Source organism: Vulpes vulpes, chromosome 12 (genome assembly GCF_048418805.1).
Source record: "Vulpes vulpes isolate BD-2025 chromosome 12, VulVul3, whole genome shotgun sequence".
NCBI classification, from domain to species: domain Eukaryota; kingdom Metazoa; phylum Chordata; class Mammalia; order Carnivora; family Canidae; genus Vulpes; species Vulpes vulpes.
Genome location: NC_132791.1, coordinates 53,772,943 through 53,792,071, shown reverse-complemented (window position 1 = coordinate 53,792,071; position 19,129 = coordinate 53,772,943). Strand labels below are relative to the sequence as shown.

General features: G+C 46.1%; 1 protein-coding gene across 3 annotated transcripts in view; it reads left to right on the top strand.

The window, feature by feature from the left end:
• RAD50 (RAD50 double strand break repair protein) overlaps nt 1-19,129 on the top strand; it is a 227,824-nt gene that overhangs the window by 35,038 nt on the left and 173,657 nt on the right. For all 3 annotated transcript variants that reach the window (XM_072731777.1, XM_072731778.1, XM_025994939.2), the window contains exon 3: nt 5,568-5,608. The gene's annotated coding sequence lies outside the window, so the exon portion shown is untranslated. The remainder of the gene's footprint in view (nt 1-5,567; nt 5,609-19,129) is intronic.

Here is a 19,129-nt window from a genome sequence, read left to right as displayed (position 1 = left end):
GCCTCAGGTTAACAGTCTCTGCCCCTCCCTGGGATTGTCTTGGTCAAGACACCAGACCATCAGGACAGGCCCTTTCCTGGATGACCCAGGTATGAAAAGCAGATGGCATCCTGGATACTGGCTTCCAGTTATACCTCCAATAAGCTACAATGAGTACCAACTCTATGCAAAGAAATCTACTGGGTGTGGTAGAGACACAGATGAATCAGCCACCAACCTGCCCTCCAGAAACACATAATTTAATAGGGAGGAGGGACACAGAGGGCATTCTTGGTCATTAAAAACCCTTCTTCTTAGGGGTGCCTGGGTGGCCCACTGGGTGAAGCAACAGGTCATGATCTCAGGCTCCTGAGATTGAGCCCTACATTGGGCTCCTGGCTCATCCGGGAGCCTGCTTCTCTCTCTCCCTCTGCCCCACCCCCACCTCATGCATGCATTATCATTCTCTGTTTCTCTCTCTCTTTCAAATAAATAAATAAATAAATAAATAAAATCCTTAAAAAACCTTCTTTCTGGTCTCTTTTCCCTTCACATCCCTGGCCTAGGTCTAGCTTCCTCCTCTTCCTCACTCCCCAGTGCTGGAGGTTGGAGGCTGTCATCATTCAGCAGGATCCTGGGGTCACAGAGATAAGTAAATCAAGATGCTTTTGATCTGGTGGGAAGCTCTACCTGTCCCATACCTGGGGATAGGGCAGTTCTGAGCAGGTGCCCAACAACCACTCCCGCTATTGCTGGGGCCATCACCAACTCTGACCTGAGGAAACCCAAGTCCCCTTGCTGGCTGGGCTCCACATTGATAAAGGGAGCCTAGGGACTTCTTTATTTGCATAAGCCTGCCCCAGACCAGTCAAATCATGGGTCTCTGGGGATTACAGCTACTGTATACATGATTATCCACAGGAAGATGAGACAGGGCTCAGGTGACAGTCAGTGCCCTGCTGACTTCCTAAGGACCTCCTTTTACTTGGAGTCCTGCCTGTCTTTTCCCTCAGAGATGTTGAAACTGATTTGCTTCCTCTTCACCCACTGCCACCTCCCCAATCCCAGTTGCCAAAGATTCATCTAAAAGAGAGTGGGGACCCAGAAATCAGAAGCAGATTTAGATCTTGCTCTGCCACTCCCTTGCTATGTGACCAGGGCAAAGCACCTAACCTTTCTGAACCTCAGTTTTCTTTTCTGTAGAATGGTGACAATGACCTTGGTTACTTCATAGTATTGTTCAGCGGCACAGAGGATACAGAAAGAAAATTCTTGTCCTTAAACTGCCTTGAAGCCTAACAAGGGAATTAGACAACCATACACACTGTGTGATATGTGCCAGACCAGAGGCTTGTTTGGGTTGCAAATAATGAGCAGAGTGGAGGCAAACTAATTCTATCTAATAAGAGGAAATTGCAGAGCATCCTGTCCATGCCATGGGGTGTGGGGCATGAAAGCAACTTTCTAGGGCTTTGAAGTGGTGTTTGTTGAACACCAGATATTATGTTAAGTATTTTACCCATGTTTTATTTAGTCCTCACAATGAACCTATGATATTGGTTTTATCATCCCCATTTTGCAGATAAGCAAATTGAGGGTTAGAAAAGATAATGGAGCACAGTATTTATTGAGCATCTAAATGCTCATGCTAAATTTTGCAGATATAACTATGCAAAACAGATCCAAGTGTCCTGCTTCTAGAGCTTGTGTTCCATAGGTGAAGTCACTTGCTCAAAATGAGACTGGAATGTGCCAGAATGTGCTGTGATTCTGGACTCCTGGGCTTGTGCTTTTCCCACCTCACCCCAGAACTCACTACTCCCCAGGACACTCCTGTTATTTGGGGCACAGACTGCCCCTGCCAGCCTTCTGGGGAATTCAGGGATGCAGGAGCATGGCTGGGTCAGAGATAGGAGAGGAGCTGCCATTTCTGTAGAACCCTCTGTGCCCAAGCCCTCCCTGGTGGCCCTGCCCTGAAAAAAGGCTGAATGCCTCACCACTTGGATATTTTCCCCAAGGAGGGATGGAAGGGGCAGCTTCCTCAAGGGGATTTCAAAGGAAGAAGGGAGTGCTCTTTTTGCTCCTGTCAGAGGGAGACACCCTCTTCCTGGCTCAGGTGGGGAATCCCTTTGGATTTCACTGGGTTTAAGAAAAGGGCCTATTGTTTTCCTATTTAGGCCTCAAGGGAGGAAAACTCAGGACCAGGGTGTATCTGAGGATAAAATCAACCTCTGGCATCTGAGTGAACTCTGGCTCCTTGGTACAAGGCACAGCTCTGCCCTTCCACTGCCCTGAGCCTCAGGCTGTTTCTTGATGCCATGAGACCCACGACACTCCTGCTGGGCAGGGATGCTTTTTCTTTAACCCAAGAAAACAATCAGGGATTTGCAAACCTACTCCACTAAGAAAGAAAAAATGCAGGTTTGTTTATTATAGCATTTACTCCTAGTGTCACTCACTTGGAAACAATCTAAATGGCCAATGTTCTTGGGATTAAATAAAGTATGGTAAAAGTATGCATTCACAGTAGAATACTGTGCAGCCATTAAAATTGGTATGTGGAAGAAAATTAAACGGCATCAGAAGTGTGCTTATAATAGATTTAGTTAAAATTCAAGACTGAAACAGTGTACACAGAACAGAATGGACAACATGATCTCTTCTTTTTAAGATTTATTTATTTATTTATGAGAGAGAGAAAGCTCTAGAGCGCATGTGACTTCCGGAAGGGGTGGAAGGAGAAAAGCAGGCTCCCCACTGGGTGTAGACCCTGACCCCCCCCCCCCCCCCCCCCCCCCGCCCCCGCAAGGATCCACTGTGATCCTGAGATCATAACCTGGGCCGAAATCAAGTTGGATGCTCAACTGACCGAGCCACTGAGGCACCCCAAGCCAATCTCCGTCTTTAAAAACTATGTGTTTATATGCATAGCAAAAATGTCTACAAGGATGCATACAAGTGTGAGCAGTAGGCATCTCTGAGTAGTAGAATTGTAAGTGACTTTTTTTTCCTCCTCTTTTCAATATATTTTCCAATTCCTTCAGTGAAAATGCATGTCTTTTGTAATCATGGAGTATTCCACAGTATACATTAAAGAGAGAAGAGGAAGAGAATGTCTCCTTTTGGCCCTATACTTAGTTGACCACAGACCCCAGGCAGCTCTGGGACATTTGAAAGCCCAAGAGTAGTGGGGCAGGGGCCAGTGTGAGAAGAATTACCTAGGCACCATCTCCCAGAGAGGCCATCTGACCACACAGTCTGGCTGAAGGAGGCCCCACCCCACCAACACTTTTCTCCCCTTATCACCCCATTTTATTATCTTCACTTCATTTGTCAGCACCTGAAATGACCTCTCTGCACGTCTGTCTGTTGGGCGATTGTCTCCTTCGCAAAGCAAGCTCCATGAGAGCGAAACATTGCCTATCCTGTTCCCTCTGGCTACAAGGGACTGTGAGAAAATGGGAATTACTTCCTGGGAGTCTAGAAACAAGCAGGTAGTTGGCTCATGGGCCAGAAGCTGGATGAAGCTCAGCAACCTCGGGAATGTAGTTCAGCTTGGTAACCATGGCTGCCACTGACACGTGTTGTGGAGGTGCCAGCTTTGTGTGCTACATTTTATAAAGGAATGAAGTGCAGAAAGAAGAAATTTATCTGATCATTCCTTCCCCCCTCCCTCCCAAGGCTCCTGCTGCTGCCATCTCTCTGTCCCCCAGGCTGATGACTTCCACTTTTCTCTTTTGAACCTGTTGCTGTCAGGTTGTCATCCCAACCATTCCAATGAATCTGCCCTTGACCTGGGCACTCCAAGATGCCAAATCCAGTGATGAATTTTTTGTCCTGTCATGACCTATCACAGTGGATTGCCCCATCCTCCTTGAAACCCTTTCTCCTGATTTCCGTCTTGTTCTACTTGCTACTCCTTCTTAGTCTCCTTTACTGTGTCTCAGCCCTTAGACAGTTGCCCCTTGGTGATCTCATCCTGTGTCATTGCTTTAAAGAGCTACATGCTGAACTTCATTTCTAACCTTGACATCTTCCTGAACTCATATATCCAGCTGCCTACAGGCCTCTTCAGTTGGGCATCTAAAAGGCATCTCCTACTTAACATGTCCAAAACTAAGTTCCTTGTCTTCCCCCCAAACATGCTCTATCAGCGTGGAGATAGTGCAAGCCAGATAATGGCAATTTAAGTCTCCTATTTGCTCAAGCCAAAAATCTGAGAGTCCTAGTTGAATTCTTTATTTCAAATCCACTTCTAATCCATCGACGAATCCTACTGGCTCTACTTTCTAGGATCTGACCTTATGTCAATACCTCCATGGTGTCTCTCTAGTCCAAGCCACCATCGTCTCTTGCCAGTATTTCTGCAGTAGCCTCCTGACTGCTTCTACCTGTGCTCCCCAATTTATTCCCAACACAGCATCCTGAGTGATATTGTTTTTGGGGTTTGTTTTTTTAAGAGACTCGGGAGAGGGGCACAGAGAGAGGAAAGGAGAGAATCCTAAGCAGGCTCTGTGCCCAGCCCAGAGCCAAATGCGGGGCTCAGTCTCACTGCTCTGAGACCATGACCTGAGCTGAAGTCCAGAATTGGATGCTTAACCAACGGAGCCACCCAGGCACCCCCAGAATGATACTGTTAAAATATGAGTCACATCATGTCTTCTGTGTAAAACTCTCCAGTGGCTCCTATCTGAGTCAAAGCTCAAGTTCATACAAGGGCCTTCTTTTAGTGCCCTGCATGCCCCACCGCCTCTCTAATCCCCTCCCTTATGCCCTCTTCACTCACTCTGCTCTGGCCACGCCACCCTCCCCAGTGATCTTTGTCAGGCAGCCTCTCACCTCTGGGCCATTGCACATGCTGTTCTCACCACTAGAAAGCTTTTTCCCCATTAAATGTCAAGGTTCAGGCCCTCATTTATTTCAGGTCTTTGTTCATAATTCACTTTCCCTGGCCATACTATTTAGAATTTCAATACTCCTCCATGCCTGCTCCAATACTCCCTTCCCCTTCTCCTGTTTGCTTTTTCCTCCAGAGAACTTTCCTCTTCTCACTACTATAGATTGTATCCTTTTCTTTCTCTGGCTGTTGGTCTCCCCTAGTAGAATGGAAGTTCCTTGAGGGTAGGATTTTTGTCTCTTCTGTCTACTGCTGTATCTCTAGAGCCTGAGGACAGTGCCTAGCATATAGTCAGGGCTCAACAAATACTTGATGAATGGCTGTATGACTCAAAATACACAAAAGAATGGCTTACTGTTTATAAAAGGCTTTGAGACATAGTGGCAAAAGCACTGGGGTTCCTGCCAGAATAGGAGCATTAATAGACTGAGTGATAAAATTAAACGCCCCAAGCGGAGAATGTCTGTGTGTGGAAGTCATGGTGCCTGCATCTGACCTGGGCCAGCATGCAGCCAGCTCACACCTCAGTGGCTTCTGAAGAATCCACCACCAATGAGGGGTCCCACTTAACTTCCATCCAGGCTTTGTGTGTGTGTGTGTGTGTATGCGTGTGTGTGTATGTGTGTGTGTGTGCCTCAGGATCTACCCTCAGTGCTCTGTCTCAATCAGTTACTTTCCTTTTCTTCTCCAGGTGCCAGAATTTGCAACCTGTTGGAAGAAAACAACATCAAGGTAAGAGAACAATAAGACTGTGTCTAGTTTGGGACTTCCCAACCTAAAAGGCCTTGGAATGTATTCAAGGAAGACCAGAGTGTTGAAAGTGTTGGCAGCTGGATGAAGTGAAGGTCCAGCGGACTCGTCTTGACTTCCTGGATAGAGTTGTTGGTGGTATGGACAGTGAGGACAGCTCAGTATTGAGCAGTGGATCATCCACGGTGGCCTCAAGGTCTTTAGACCCAAGAAGACTGTGCTTTCCTTGGGAAAACAGAACAACCTCCTCCAAGCCGGTCGGTTGTGTCCACAGCTGGCCTCCTGCTGTGCTTTCCTGACCTCTCCTTGGTCCCTTGTTTCCTTGTTTTCTATCAGGCCTGCTGAAGTCAGGGTCCTGGACATTGTTTTTTTTTAAGCAAAGATGTTTGGGTCTAGATATAGAGATACATAGAATGCTTCCTGCTCAGGGTTCTCTGATTCTGTGTTGAATCACAGCCCAAATTTTAGAGAGCAAAACACTCAGTAAATAATGGATGTGGGCAATTGTGTACCGATGTGTACTGCTGACGTAATTAGAGAAGAAGTGTTAAAAATGTATTTAGCCTTGGACCCAGCAATTCCTCTTTCTGGAATTTATCCTAGGAAAATCGTGCAAAGATATATGTGTAAAGATAGTTGTCACTGCATTGTTTTATAATATGAAAAAAAAAGAAAGGAAAGAAACGTTGAAAAGCCCAAGAAAAAGGAATTGGTCCTTTAAAATTTGGCACATCCTAGGTGTATATTTATTGGCAAGAAAGATGTTTACATGTATTGCTAAGTGAAAAAAAAAAAGAAAAAGAAATGTAGAAAGCTCAGCAAACATGCAAGGCAAGTGGCTTGGGACTCAGGCTTGAGGGTTGAAATCCAGGTCAGTCTCTTAACCCATGTGAGAGCTCAGACAAGTGATGTGATCTCCTTAAGCTTCTACTTCTTGCCAGTAAAATGGGCATAATAACACAGGTCTCGCAAAATTTCGAGAATTGGGTGGGATTAACACATCTAAAGGCCTCAGCACAGGGTCTAGCCTGTGTTGAGTGCTCAACAGATGGGTACCCAGATGAGGCGTGAGCCAGTAGTATTTCTACTTGTGCATAAGCCTGGAAACATCCTGGAAATTCATAGACAAGTACTGAGTTTTATTTGGCTGGTAGAATTGTGAGTGATTTTCAAAATTTTCTTGTTTTTGTATGAGGAATACATGTTACTTATGTAATAATGATGTAATTTCAAAAAGGAAGTAACAATTGAAAAGGTTAAAAGAAAAAACCTGCGGTGCATTTGGCAAGCAAGCCAGCTGAGCAGCCCCTAGGGTGGGGCTGGGGGGGGCACGGAGGAGGGTGGTGGGTAGAGGGAGGAAGGAGGAGGAAGAGGAAGGGCAGTGGGTGAGGGAAAGAACAGGAAGGACTGTTAGGCCTGAGGCCTGGCACCCAAGGAGATACACCTTAGAAGTAAGGCACAAGCCCTTACAGGCATGTTCCCTGCTTTCGCCCCTCCTGGGGAGCTCCTGGTAGGAGATATGGTGACTCAAGGCCCATCTGTCGCATGAGACAATGAATGTGTGCAGCCACCTCTAGCAGCTGAGCACATCAGCACAGAGGCTCTGGACCTTCAGAAATCTAGCACTTTGTCTGAGTCCAGAGTAGGAGAGGCAAGAAATCCTAGTGAATTCCTAAATTTCTCAAAGGGTAACTAGCTCTTCTCTCCTTTGGCACCCTGGCAGGATCCATACTCAAATGCAGCAATGCTGGGAAAGGGATCCAGTAACTGGTGACCGCCCCCTCCAAGGGGTTGGTGTGTAGGTCCCCATCCCACCCCCACCCACAAACTGCTTTCACTGGCCAGTGAGGTCAGGAGAAACTCCTCCACATTCATGAGGTAAATGGGGCATGGCATGGCATGGCTCAGCCACATCAGTGAATTTTCCAAATAATCAAACTTAATCCCATCGCATTGCAATTTTTAACTGTACTCATTTTTAATTAATTTCTGTTTTATCAAATTTGTCAAAATAATGCATGCAAATGGTTTCTATATCAACAGTACAGAGAGGCTCATAATAAAAATCCCCTCCCTTAGCTTTCTCAGTCCAGCTCTCTCTAGAGGTAGCATCTTTCAACTCTTTCATTAGTTTCTAGTTCTGTTTATATTGTTATTTCTTGATTTACCCATTTTAGACGTCTGTTGACTTCTTGTGGGAGTCGAGAATTGAGCTTTCCTATAAAGCCACTTCCAGTTCTTTTCCCTTGGTCTCCTGGTAAGAATATAACATGATTTTTGGTTAACTCAGTAGTGAATGTAGACATAGTCTTCATTGCAGAGCTAAGTAGTGTGTTGTGTGTCCTTGAGTTCTGGGGGAAAAAAACTTCTATCTTTGGTAATTTTCTCCCCTTTATTTTACCTGTTGGACCTACTGGATTACTCTTCGGATCTTGTATTTTCTGTATTGCCTTGACCTTTGCCTCTGCGTCTAGTTTCTTGGGAAACTTTACTTGACTTTATCCCCCAAGCCTTCTGCTGATTTTATTTTAATTTCGGCTTTCATATTTTTAATATATAATTATTCATTCTTGTTTTCCATGCTGTCTTTCATAATATCATGTTCTTGTTTTATGAATATACTGTTGCCCTCTTACCTCTCTGAAGGCATCGTTTATTTTTCTTTTGTCTATTTGTTTTGTTTTAATCTCTTCTTTTTATTATCTTTGTTTCCACCTAGTTGCCTTTTGTTTGTTTTCTTTCATTTTGGAGGCTCTCCTCAAATGTCAAATGTCCTGGCTATCTGTCAATACTTATGAATGAAGCAATGAAAACCCGAATTAAACTGTTTGAGGGGCACCTGGGTGGCTCAGTGGTTGAGCGTCTGCCTTTGGCTCAGGTCATGATCCCAGAGTCCTGGGATTGAGCCCTGCATCAGGCTCCCCACAGGGAGCCTGTTTCTTCTTCTGCCTATGCCCTCTGCTTTCTCTCTCTGTGTCTCTCATGAATGAATGAATGAGTGAGTGAATGAACGAATAAATAAATAAATAAATAAATAAATAAATAAATAAATAAATAGTCTGTTTGGGAACAACTTATTAGCTAGGGCTTCTCTGTAGAGAGCAAGCCAGTCTTTTCAGTTAACAAGCCTCTAAATGTCAGAGCCTCTCCCCAGAACTAGGTTTCTCAACCTTGGTGCTATGGATATCTTAGTACAAATAATTCTTTGTTGTCAGGGGCTTTTATGCACTGTAGAATGCTTAGCAGTATCCCTGAAGCTCCAGATGCCTTTCCTAGAGTTGTGATAACCAAAAATGTCTATAAACATTGCTAAATGTCCCCTGGGGGGGGGGGGGGCAAGATCATCCCACTGAGAACCACCACTTGAGCCGTTCCACTTCTCAAGAGAAGCATTTCTGATTCCTTGTTTCCATTACTTATTGCTGCATAACAAACCTCCCCAGAACTTAGCAGCATAAACAAGAGCCATTTTATTATTCTACAAGTCAGGAATTCAGAAAGGCTCAGCTCCCCAGTGTCTGGAGCCTAGGTTGGGATGACTGAAATGAACAGAGGCTTGAGTGGCTGGGATTTGGAACAGCTGGAGCTGAAGGGTCCACTTTAAAGATGGTTCTTCCCTTGGCAGGGATAAGCAGGGAGCCTGGGCTTGGCTGGGACTGGTGACCAGAGAGATTACACATGGCCTCTCTAGCATCCTGCCCAGGAGTTGGACCTCATATGTGGTAGCTCAGAGCTCCAGTGTGAATGTTCCAGCTAGCAATATGGATGCTGCATGACCTTTTATGCCCTGGCGTTGGAAGTCACATGACATCATTTGCCACTGTAGTCACAAGGCCCACCTGGGTCTTTTTTTTTTTCTTTTGAGGAATAAAGGGAATTTTCATTCTTTATTATGTTTACATTTATATTGTTTGGAATGTTTTACAATGTTAAAGAGTTGCTCTTATATGTGACAAAAATATTATTTCAAGATTATAATTTAAAAGATATTTGGTCATAGAAAAATTTACATGATGCTAGATGCATTTTGTATAAACTGAAATCTTTAATTTGGAAAATTTAATTTGGACCATACTTTTTTCCTCTTGCTGAGAACATCAAATATGTCCATATGCTTTGGGTTCCACAGACCACAAAGGGGCAGTGGGTTGCCAGCAGTTACATACTATATACTCAACTTTCTATAGAAAAATCAGACATTTTCCAGCCTTGCTTTAGAATGTTTCCTTAAAAATGATTTAAAGTTTTCTTACAATAAATGGCAAGTAAAACAAAGTAAGGCTTTATTTTCTACTTTTTTTCTTTTTTTTTTTCTCTTTGATGTTGCATGTTGGAGGACGAAGGAAGAAAGACTTGTCATATCAGTGTTGGTTCTATGGGGAGGGCTCCTGGGTCCTCCAAGGGGCACCCATAGCACTGAGGAGCCCAAGATGGGCTTTTTTTTTTTTTTTTTGTAATGCAAAGCCAATTTATTTCCATGTATGACAACAAAGATTGGGATACTATTATAAGGAAAGCAGTCTTCTGTCAAATAGAGATCCAGATTTTTAAGTAGCTGCTTTTGGGAACTACTACAATGGAAGACTTGCTGTGTTGCCTTCAGATGTTAAGCCTGTCTGCCTGATGCTTCACCAAACTGTTCCAAGATACCTTCCTTCGAAGTCAGCCTTTCTAATTCCTTCTGATAGCTATGCTAGTATTCCAGATATTTTATGTTCCTCTTCTGTTTACCCATAAACCTTTTCAGGAATTCTAAGAGATCAGTTTCATTCTTCTGAGAAGCCAAGTTCTGCAGGTCTTGCAGGAGCTTGTGTAACCCGTTTTCCAACTCCAGAGCCATCACTATAGCTTGCACATTCGTTCCTCAGTACTCTTTGTCAAGCCTCTTAACCACTGGAAGGCAGGCTTTACTCTTATGCTCCTTCAGGTATCTTATGAACTGCCTTGTGTGTTCTTTCTTCCCCTCAGCTTGGTTTTGGAAAAAGGGGACATAAACAGGTGCATCCGGGTCTTCATCGAAGTAACAGACCATAGATAAATAACCATTACTGACGTTCAGCTCGTAAGATGCCATGTAATTAATAGCAACCCCACAGGCCTCTGAGAGGGATCCTTGAACCTGAGCCTGACCCTGAGCCCGAGCTGGAGCCAAGAGGTGAAGCTGAAGCCGGAGCCGGATCCAGAGCCAGAATCGGAGCTGTAGATGCCATCTCAGCTCCAGGAAAAACCAGGCATAAAATGTTTTGTTTTTGTTTTTGTTTTTGTTTTTGTTTTTGTTTTTGAGGGCATAATTCTAAACTTTATTCACCTAACAAGATAGCCTCAAAATGTATAAAGCAAAACTGATAAAACAAGGGGAATTTGAAAATCCATCATTACAGTGAGAGATTTCAGAGCACTTCTTCCACTTACTGACAGGTCAGGCAAAAGACCGTTAGTAAAGATACGGGAGGTTCGGACAATCAACAAGCTGAGTGTACATATACAGAAAACAAGACTCGGAAAATAAACATTCTTCTTGAGCACATAGGGTACATCTAAAAAAACAGAGAGGGAGGCAAGTCATAAGAGACTCTTAACTCTTAAGAACCAAACTGAGGGTCCCTGGAGTGGGGGTGAGGGGGGACGGGGTAACTGGGGACGGGCATTGAGGAGGGCATGGGGTGCGATGAGCACGGGTGTTGTGTGCAGCTGACGCATCACTAAATTCTACCTCTGACACTAGTAATACAATATATGTCAATTAAATAGAACTTAGGTAAAAAAAAAAAAATTAGCCACACCTAGACATAAAGTACATCTCAAAAACTTTCTAAGAATAGGTAATAATAACAAGTTTACACTTGTTCAGGGATTCAGGGAAGGAGACCAACACCCACTTCTCAATGGAAAATATGTTCAAAAAAATGTGCAGCCATGTTTTAAATACAACACACTCCAGAATAGGGTGATATATGCCTGGGGCAGGATTGGGGTGAAAGGACTGGAGACCTTGAATCTCACTGTTCAGTCTTCAGACTTTGCCCTCGTGCCCCATTTGCATCCTTGTGCTCATCTGCTATCTCCTCTGCCTCCATCTCTCTGGTTCTGGGTCTTTAGTCTCCTGCTGTGCCAGGCAGAATGTGTAGTGGGATCTAGAAGGATTTCTCTACTTCTTTACTCTGCTGCCCTCCTATTCCTGAGCCCACCATCACAATCCATAATTACCCTGAGGTTAGAGTTCCTCCAGGGCTCTGGGCATGAGAGGACTGACCTCCTGTCAGCATCCTCCTCCGTGGGCCCTAGGAGACTAGCTTCCTCCATGCCAGCCATCATTCCTCCATCTGCTTTCCATCTTCCTGGAGTCTGCTCAAATCTCATCCACTCATGTCTCCTTTACCATTGTCTTTGCACTTGAGGGTTTATACCGTTTCCTTTCTTTTTTCTTTTAACTTATTTTTTATTTATTTTTAAGTTTTTATTTACATTCCGGTCAGTTAATATACAGTGTAAAATTAGTTTCAGGTGTACAATGTAGTGATTCTACACTTTCGTACATCCCCCAGTACTCATCATAAATGCCTTCCTTAATACCCACCATCAATTTCATCCCTCCCCCCAGTATACCATTTTATTTCCTGACTGGCATTTTTGTGACACTTCAGGAGAGAAAGAAGACTGGGACATGTGGGTAACCTGATGTCTTTAACTGGAAGCCCTGTTTTACTTCTTTTGGAAGGAGGTACTTGTCTAAATTGTGTTACCATCTTGCCTGCCCAGTTAAAGCTCTGTTAAGTTGTACAGTGACCACATATAACCCTTTGCTGGTAATTCAGAGTCAACTTTATTAATGTACATGTTTGCCTTGGAATTATGTAGAGTAACTTAGTAACTTGTCCCTCCGTGATGGGGACTGGGGTCACTGTGCTAAAATCCCATAAGCCTTTTTTTTTTTTTTAAAGATTTTATTTATTTACTTGAGAGAGAGAGAGAGAGAGCATGAGAGAAAGCACAAAGGGGTAAGAACAGAGGGAGAGGGAGAAGCTGACTCTGCAGAGCAAGGAGCCCAACACAGAGCTCTTACTTAGGACTCCAGGATCACAGCCTGAGCCGAAACCAACTGAGCCACCCAGCCACCCTCATCACCATCCCACCCCTGCCTTGAGCCTTTTTCCACCGTCATCTCTGTCGTGGCTGCCTCTTGTGCCATTCATTTGTGATGAGGATGCAACATTACAGCATATTAACTTCCAATCTACTCCTTCTGAGTGGCTAACCCAGATGAGTGTGTGGAGTATCCTGCCACTGCCCTGCCCCTACCTGTTCTCTACCCTTACTCACACCTCCCAGTATTTGACATTTGTTGGACTGCATCAACCAGGCAGCATGGTGTCATCATGATTCCAGTTGGGTTTGGCCAACCCTGTTTGAGATTGGAGAATAATAGTGGGGTGCTTTATCCACCCTCCCCCCCCCCCCCCCCCGTTACCTCTTCTGCTAGCCTCTGGTCAGCAGAGTCTGTGTTCTCTACCCTAAAGCCACAACCCTTATAGCAGCCCACTCCTGCAGCCCTGTGTCTGTTCCACCACGGATGGGCTCCCTCGCCCTCCTCCCTTCAGGGTGGAGGTAACACCTCCCCCTCCCCCACCACCCCAGCCTGTTGCTGGCTCTGGGAGGCTTCTCTTCCCCTTGTGCTTTCCTTAGTCCTGCTCACCCAGGACATAGGGGACATAGTCCTTCCTTACTCCATCTCCTTGCTTATCGGTGCAGTGCATCTGGTTCCCACTGGGACTCTGATGATACAGAAACCTTTTCTGATTTGCATCTAAAACAAGAATAGTCCCTGCAAGATTCTCCTAAGAGTTCTTTGTATGAGCTTTGTGACGTCTCTGAATGACACAGGGGATGAGGTGGGGTGGGGGGTTGGGGGGGTGGCTTTTAAAAATTCCCATTCAAGTTTTTAGCTATAAGGCATGATAGAAGGTGCTGGATTAGTGACTTCTCCATATGGGGAAATATTACTCACTGGAGTGTTCTGAGGAGGGAAATAAGCATGTCAATAAAGGAAACCAGGAGAGAGAATTTATGATGACTTTCAGAAATTATATGACTGACCAGAAAACATCAACAGTTTCAGAAAAATGAAGAAATAACTCCCTGAATAACAGATCCTTGTTGGGTCTTTAAGGTAAGAGTGTACATTTGGGGGACATCCAGGCTACGTCCACGTGGGATTCCCCTAGATCTGACATTAGGAGTCCTTTCAGTCAGACTCACTGAGCCTGTGTGTTTCCAGCTCAGTGGCCTCCTTGATACTTTTGCTCTGAGGAGTGTCGTGTGCTTGTTTGTCCCCTTGGATAAGGATAACCTAGAGCCCAGGGAGGCCCACAGCCTAGGCGCCGGTCACAACTCACATGCAGAAGGAGCACCCAGAGTCCAGCTGTCCTTCAGCCACACCCCGAGATCAGCCTTCACTGGGCCTCCATGACTTCCCTGCTGGAACACTCTCAGGATTCTCTTGCCTCCTCACTCTCCCAGCCTAGTCAGACCTCAGGTTTGGTTTAATTTGCACAGCCCTTTGAAGCATGCATACCTCTAGGGAAAAGGTAGAATCAAGTACTCTTCCTGGCCACCCATTTCCTGAGGTACAAAAAGGAAACATTTCACAAATGCTTTGTAAAGCAGACAACAGGAAGGGGTAGTGGCACTCTGGCTGGCAGGGCTTGCCATGTGGTATTTCACAGATGAGGGAGGTGAGATGGGACATGGAGGCCGAGGCCCCAGCTAGGGACAGCATAGGCACAGAGCTTGGCACAGTGTCCCACTGGCCACTCTAGCAGAGCCATTAACTCTCAGCCCCCCTCCTGGGCAGGGAGGAAAATCCAGGAGTGGATTGGAGTATCACTCCAATTTCCTGGAGAGGGGACAATGAAAGCCAGAGAAGCGGGGAGTTACAGCTTCACTGGAGAGACACTCATATCTTTACAACCTGGCTTCCTTATTCAAGCTTCTTTCACTTCTAGGGTTTTTTTTTTTTTTTTTTTTTTAATTTGAGGAGTGGGGACTGGACAGTTAGAGACAGATTTGTTGCTCTGCTGGCTACACTCCAGCGATTTAGCTTTCATCGGTTTAGCTTGTCCTCTTTCAGCCCACGCCACTCTGTGTCCATCGGCCAAGTAAGCTTAGCCCAGCCCCCTGACACCCCCCCCCCCCAACTGCATTCCACTCAGCAGAGTTGCAAGTGGCCCCAGGCCCCTTCCTGTTCACTCTTACTCTGTAGACATGATGCTGTGAGGCAGACATGTAGGGACACGGACAAGAGGCAACCCATGGCTGGATGGTGGAGGGCCCTGGAGGGCTGGGGGAAGCTTCTGAGGGATGCATCATCCTTCCCACAGTGGGAGGTTCATGGTCCATGCACTGGGATGAGGCCCAGGTGGGCAGAACTCCTGCGTAACGTGTAAGCCCATGTTGTCTTTTCCTGTCCAAGCTGCCCGTTGTCCAGAGTATGCTGGAGATGGTCATTGTAGGGTGGTTGCCTCTAACCGCAAAGAGAGGAAGGAAAATTCTCAGCCTGGGCACTTGAACCAAGCACATTGTAGTCCTCAACAAGATGTTGCAAGTTCCTAATCTGAACCCAGAGGCCAGGGAGTTTAGGTATCATCTGGAACCCAGAGTTGCATGTTACCGACAAACACAGACATCCGTGCCCCTTCCTGCCCCTGCCCAAGTGGCACATCCTCAGCAGTGCCTCTGGCCTGGGTAATATCCCTGGGAAGGCCAGCTGCCTCCTCTCTATAAATGGCCCTGCAGCAGCTGTGCTGATAAGCCAGTGCTCTGGGGCGCGGCTGGGGTCCACCTTGCTGTCACTAAACCCCATTGCAAACTGATGCAACCAGCTTTCAACAGACACTGCCAGAGAAGAAACATTACAACAGTGGGCCACAGTGCTTCCTCTGCCCGTGCAGGAGGCTTGCTCACCTCAGCAAAGATGGACCTCTTCCTGCCTGGGTATCGTGCTCCACCTGATTGGAGAGTGCCTTTTGTCAGGACTGTTTGAAGCCTCTCAGTGGATCTCCTTTTCCCAAAAAATCAAACCAGTGGCTTTCAATCCTGGTGGCACACTACAGTCATCAAGGATATTAAAAAATATTAATGCCTGGGCCTTAGTCTCACTGAGGCCAGCTGAATTGACCCAGGTTAAAAAAAAAAATCTAAGTGTGTACTGGAGGATAACATACATACAACAACAACAACAACACAAACCCTAAGTGGAAATCTCAGTGAATTTTCACTAAGCGAACTCCGGCTACCCGAAGTAACCAGCATCCAGATCAAGAAGCAGAACATTACCAATGTCCCCTGGTGCCCCAAAGGGTAACCACCATTCTCACTTCTAATGGTAGAAATGAGTCTTACCTGTTTTCAAGCTTTATATTATATAAAGGGAATCATACTGTGTTTGGGCTTTCATGTCTGGATTCTTCCACTTAATACTGTGTTTGTGAGATTCACGCAAGCTATTGCATATGGTTGCTGTAGTCCATTCATTCTCATTGCTATAGAGCATTCAGCCGTATGGATATTACTGTTGTTGGGTATTTGGGTTTTTGGATTGTTGTTTGGGGTTTGAGGTTGTTATAACTACTACTGCTATGAGCATACCAGTGGCGGTTTTCGGAGCACATTTGTATGCATGTCCATTGGGTGCATACTTAGAAGTGGAATTGCTAAGGCAGGCATGGATATGAATGTGTTCAACTTTCGTACTCTATTTTTTTTTAAAGATTTATTTATTTATTTATTTATTTATTTATTTATTTATTTATGTATTTATTTATGATAGAGAGAGAGAGAGAGGCAGAGACACAGGAAGAAGGAGAAGCAGGCTCTATGCCAGGAGCCCGATGTGGGACTCGATCTCGGGACTCCAGGATCGTGCCCTGGGCCAAAGGCAGGCACCAAACCGCTGATCCACCCAGGGATCCTCAATTTTTGTACTCTATACCAAATAATTTTCCAAGTGGCCGTACCCATTTGCACCCCTCCAGCAATATATGAGAGTTCTGGTTGCTTCATGTCTTTGCCAGCAATTGGTATTTTATATCTTTTTCATGTTAGCCATTCTGGAGGGTGTGCAATGGTATCACGATGTGGTTTTAATTTGCATTTCCCTGATGACTAATACAGTTGAGCACCTTTTCATATGTTTATTAGCCATTTAGATCCCCTCTTTGCAAAGTGCCTGTTTAAGTATTTGGACATGAGTATTTTTAAGAAGTTCCTTAGGTGGTTCTTATGTGCAGCCAAGGTTGAAAACCATTGAACTAAACCACAAGTTAGTATCTGCTGCTCTGTTTCTCGATGTCCTGCCCTTGAACTCAGAGTATTTTGGATCTGAGGGGACCTCATGAAGCTGGGGAAAGGTAACCTCCACCTTCCATCCCCCACACTAAGAGAAGCCTACCTGGAAGAAGCAAGAGATTGGAGCTGGAGTTTAGGCAGTTCTAACTCTCTGGGAATGTAGCCTCCACTTCAGAAGGGCACAGAGAGAGGGCCTGTGGTGTCCAAAGCTGCCACAGACATTTCCTGACCACAAAAATGATCCCTCGCTGATCCCCCCAGAGCCCCAAGCAATCATGTGGAGGAAGTGGAGGGGCCACATGCCAGGTACTTCCCAGTTTCTAAGCCAGCATGAACAGGACACAGCTCATGTGGGGGTTGTGGTCAGACTGGGGACAGTGGAACATGTGTTACAGGGGCCTGGGTGGGGCTGAGAGCCTGCCATCTGTGGCCTTTCTCCTGGGTAAAAGGGCAGCCAGTGAGGCTCTCCCACATGAGTCCAAGCCTGGCCAGGTCTTGAGTTCTGTGCATTTGCATAGAGGTCCTGTTTTGTTGTTTCTGTCACTTGTAATGGTCTCCTCCCTCCTCTGCTCCCCACCGTGGGGGCCCTGCTCCAAGACTTTCCCTCCCCAGCCCACCCCTATAGGACCCCTCACCCTGCTGAGCTCCTGCAGCACTGAGGGTGAGACCATGCAGTGTGGCACCTGATGGCACACTGCTTTGTACTGGGTCTGTGCTGTCATTTGGGTTCATCTCATGTCCCCCTCTGGACTGCACTCTTACCCCAGGAACTGCTGAGCACCTCTCTCTGCTCCCCAGCAGTGGGTAGAGTGGCATTTGGTAACTCAGTGACAACAACTTCCAACTTGAAAAGGAAGATGCAGTGAAAATACATACCACACACGGAGTCAGCATTTTCCTTCCCTCATACTGGAGCTGTGCAGGTGTTGAGCAGAGCTGCCTTTTGTGGGCTCCTTGGCACATCCCATGTCTGGAGCAAGGAGCTCTGTGCAGTGGGACCACCAGCAGGGGACTAGGATGCTGGTGCCCGGCTTGGTGTGCATAAAGGCCCCTTAGGCAGAGGGGCTCTGGACACCCTGATGGAATTCACCGTGGTGTCCAGAGCTCAGCAAGCAGGGGTGCAGCCTCGCCAGGACCCATCCACATGCTATTTGAAAAGAGCACAGTCCACTTTCTGTTGACTGAAGTCCTGCCAACCATGTGGCATGAGATGGAGGCACATAGGCAAGGTTGACATTTGGTAGGCTGGTGAGCATGGAGCCAGCTCTGGGCTGTCAGTCGTGCCATGTTCCTTGGATTTAGGCCCATCTTGGAAATCGCTCCGGACATAGAGCCTTTCATGTCTGGTGGTCTAAGTACAGATGTTGGTGTTCTCTTGACTGGTGTAAATGGTAGTCTGCACCAACCAGAGACCAGAGTGCTATCTGAAGCCTGGAATACTAACAGGGAGAACACATGGCAGTGCCTGAGGGTTCCAGTTGCTTTACGTCCTTGCCAACAACTGGCACGTTCTGTCTTTGGCCATCTGAGTCTCATAAAAAGAGAGACCCCTCTCCTTCCACTGAGAATGCATCACAGCCTCTCCCCTTTCACCAGGGCCCCCTCCCAGCAATCTTGCCCTTTAGTTCTTTCAAACCTGGGTCTTCAGGCTCTACTCTACTGGCTGCCATGGTTCAATGTTTGACGTGCTCATGCCAACATTGTCTGTGTGATGCTTCCTCCACCCTCTGTCCCCATGCAGCACAGCCATGCTGTCTGCCTTTCACAGCCAAGACTCTGGAAAGAGACATCTCTCTCCTCCTCCTCCTCCTCCTCCTCCTCCTCCTCAATACTTACTCAGCAAGTATTCATTTTACCCCTGCCTGTGCTGGGCACAGTAGGGTTCAACAGTGAGCAAGACCATCTGGCCCTGCTCTCATGAAGCTTACAGCTGAGTCTGGAAGACACACATGAATTATTAACAGGTGCTTATGTAATGGCGGTTGTGATAAGCACCCCCATAGCCCAACAGCACAGGCCACGTCCTCTCTGCACTTGAGTACCTGCAAATGTCCACAGGTCCTTTGAAGCTCCCATATCTGCCACCTTCCCAACACTGCATTGCATAACAGGGTGGTCCTTTTGGCCCAGAACAGCCTTGGTTTTAACTGCTCTGTGCAG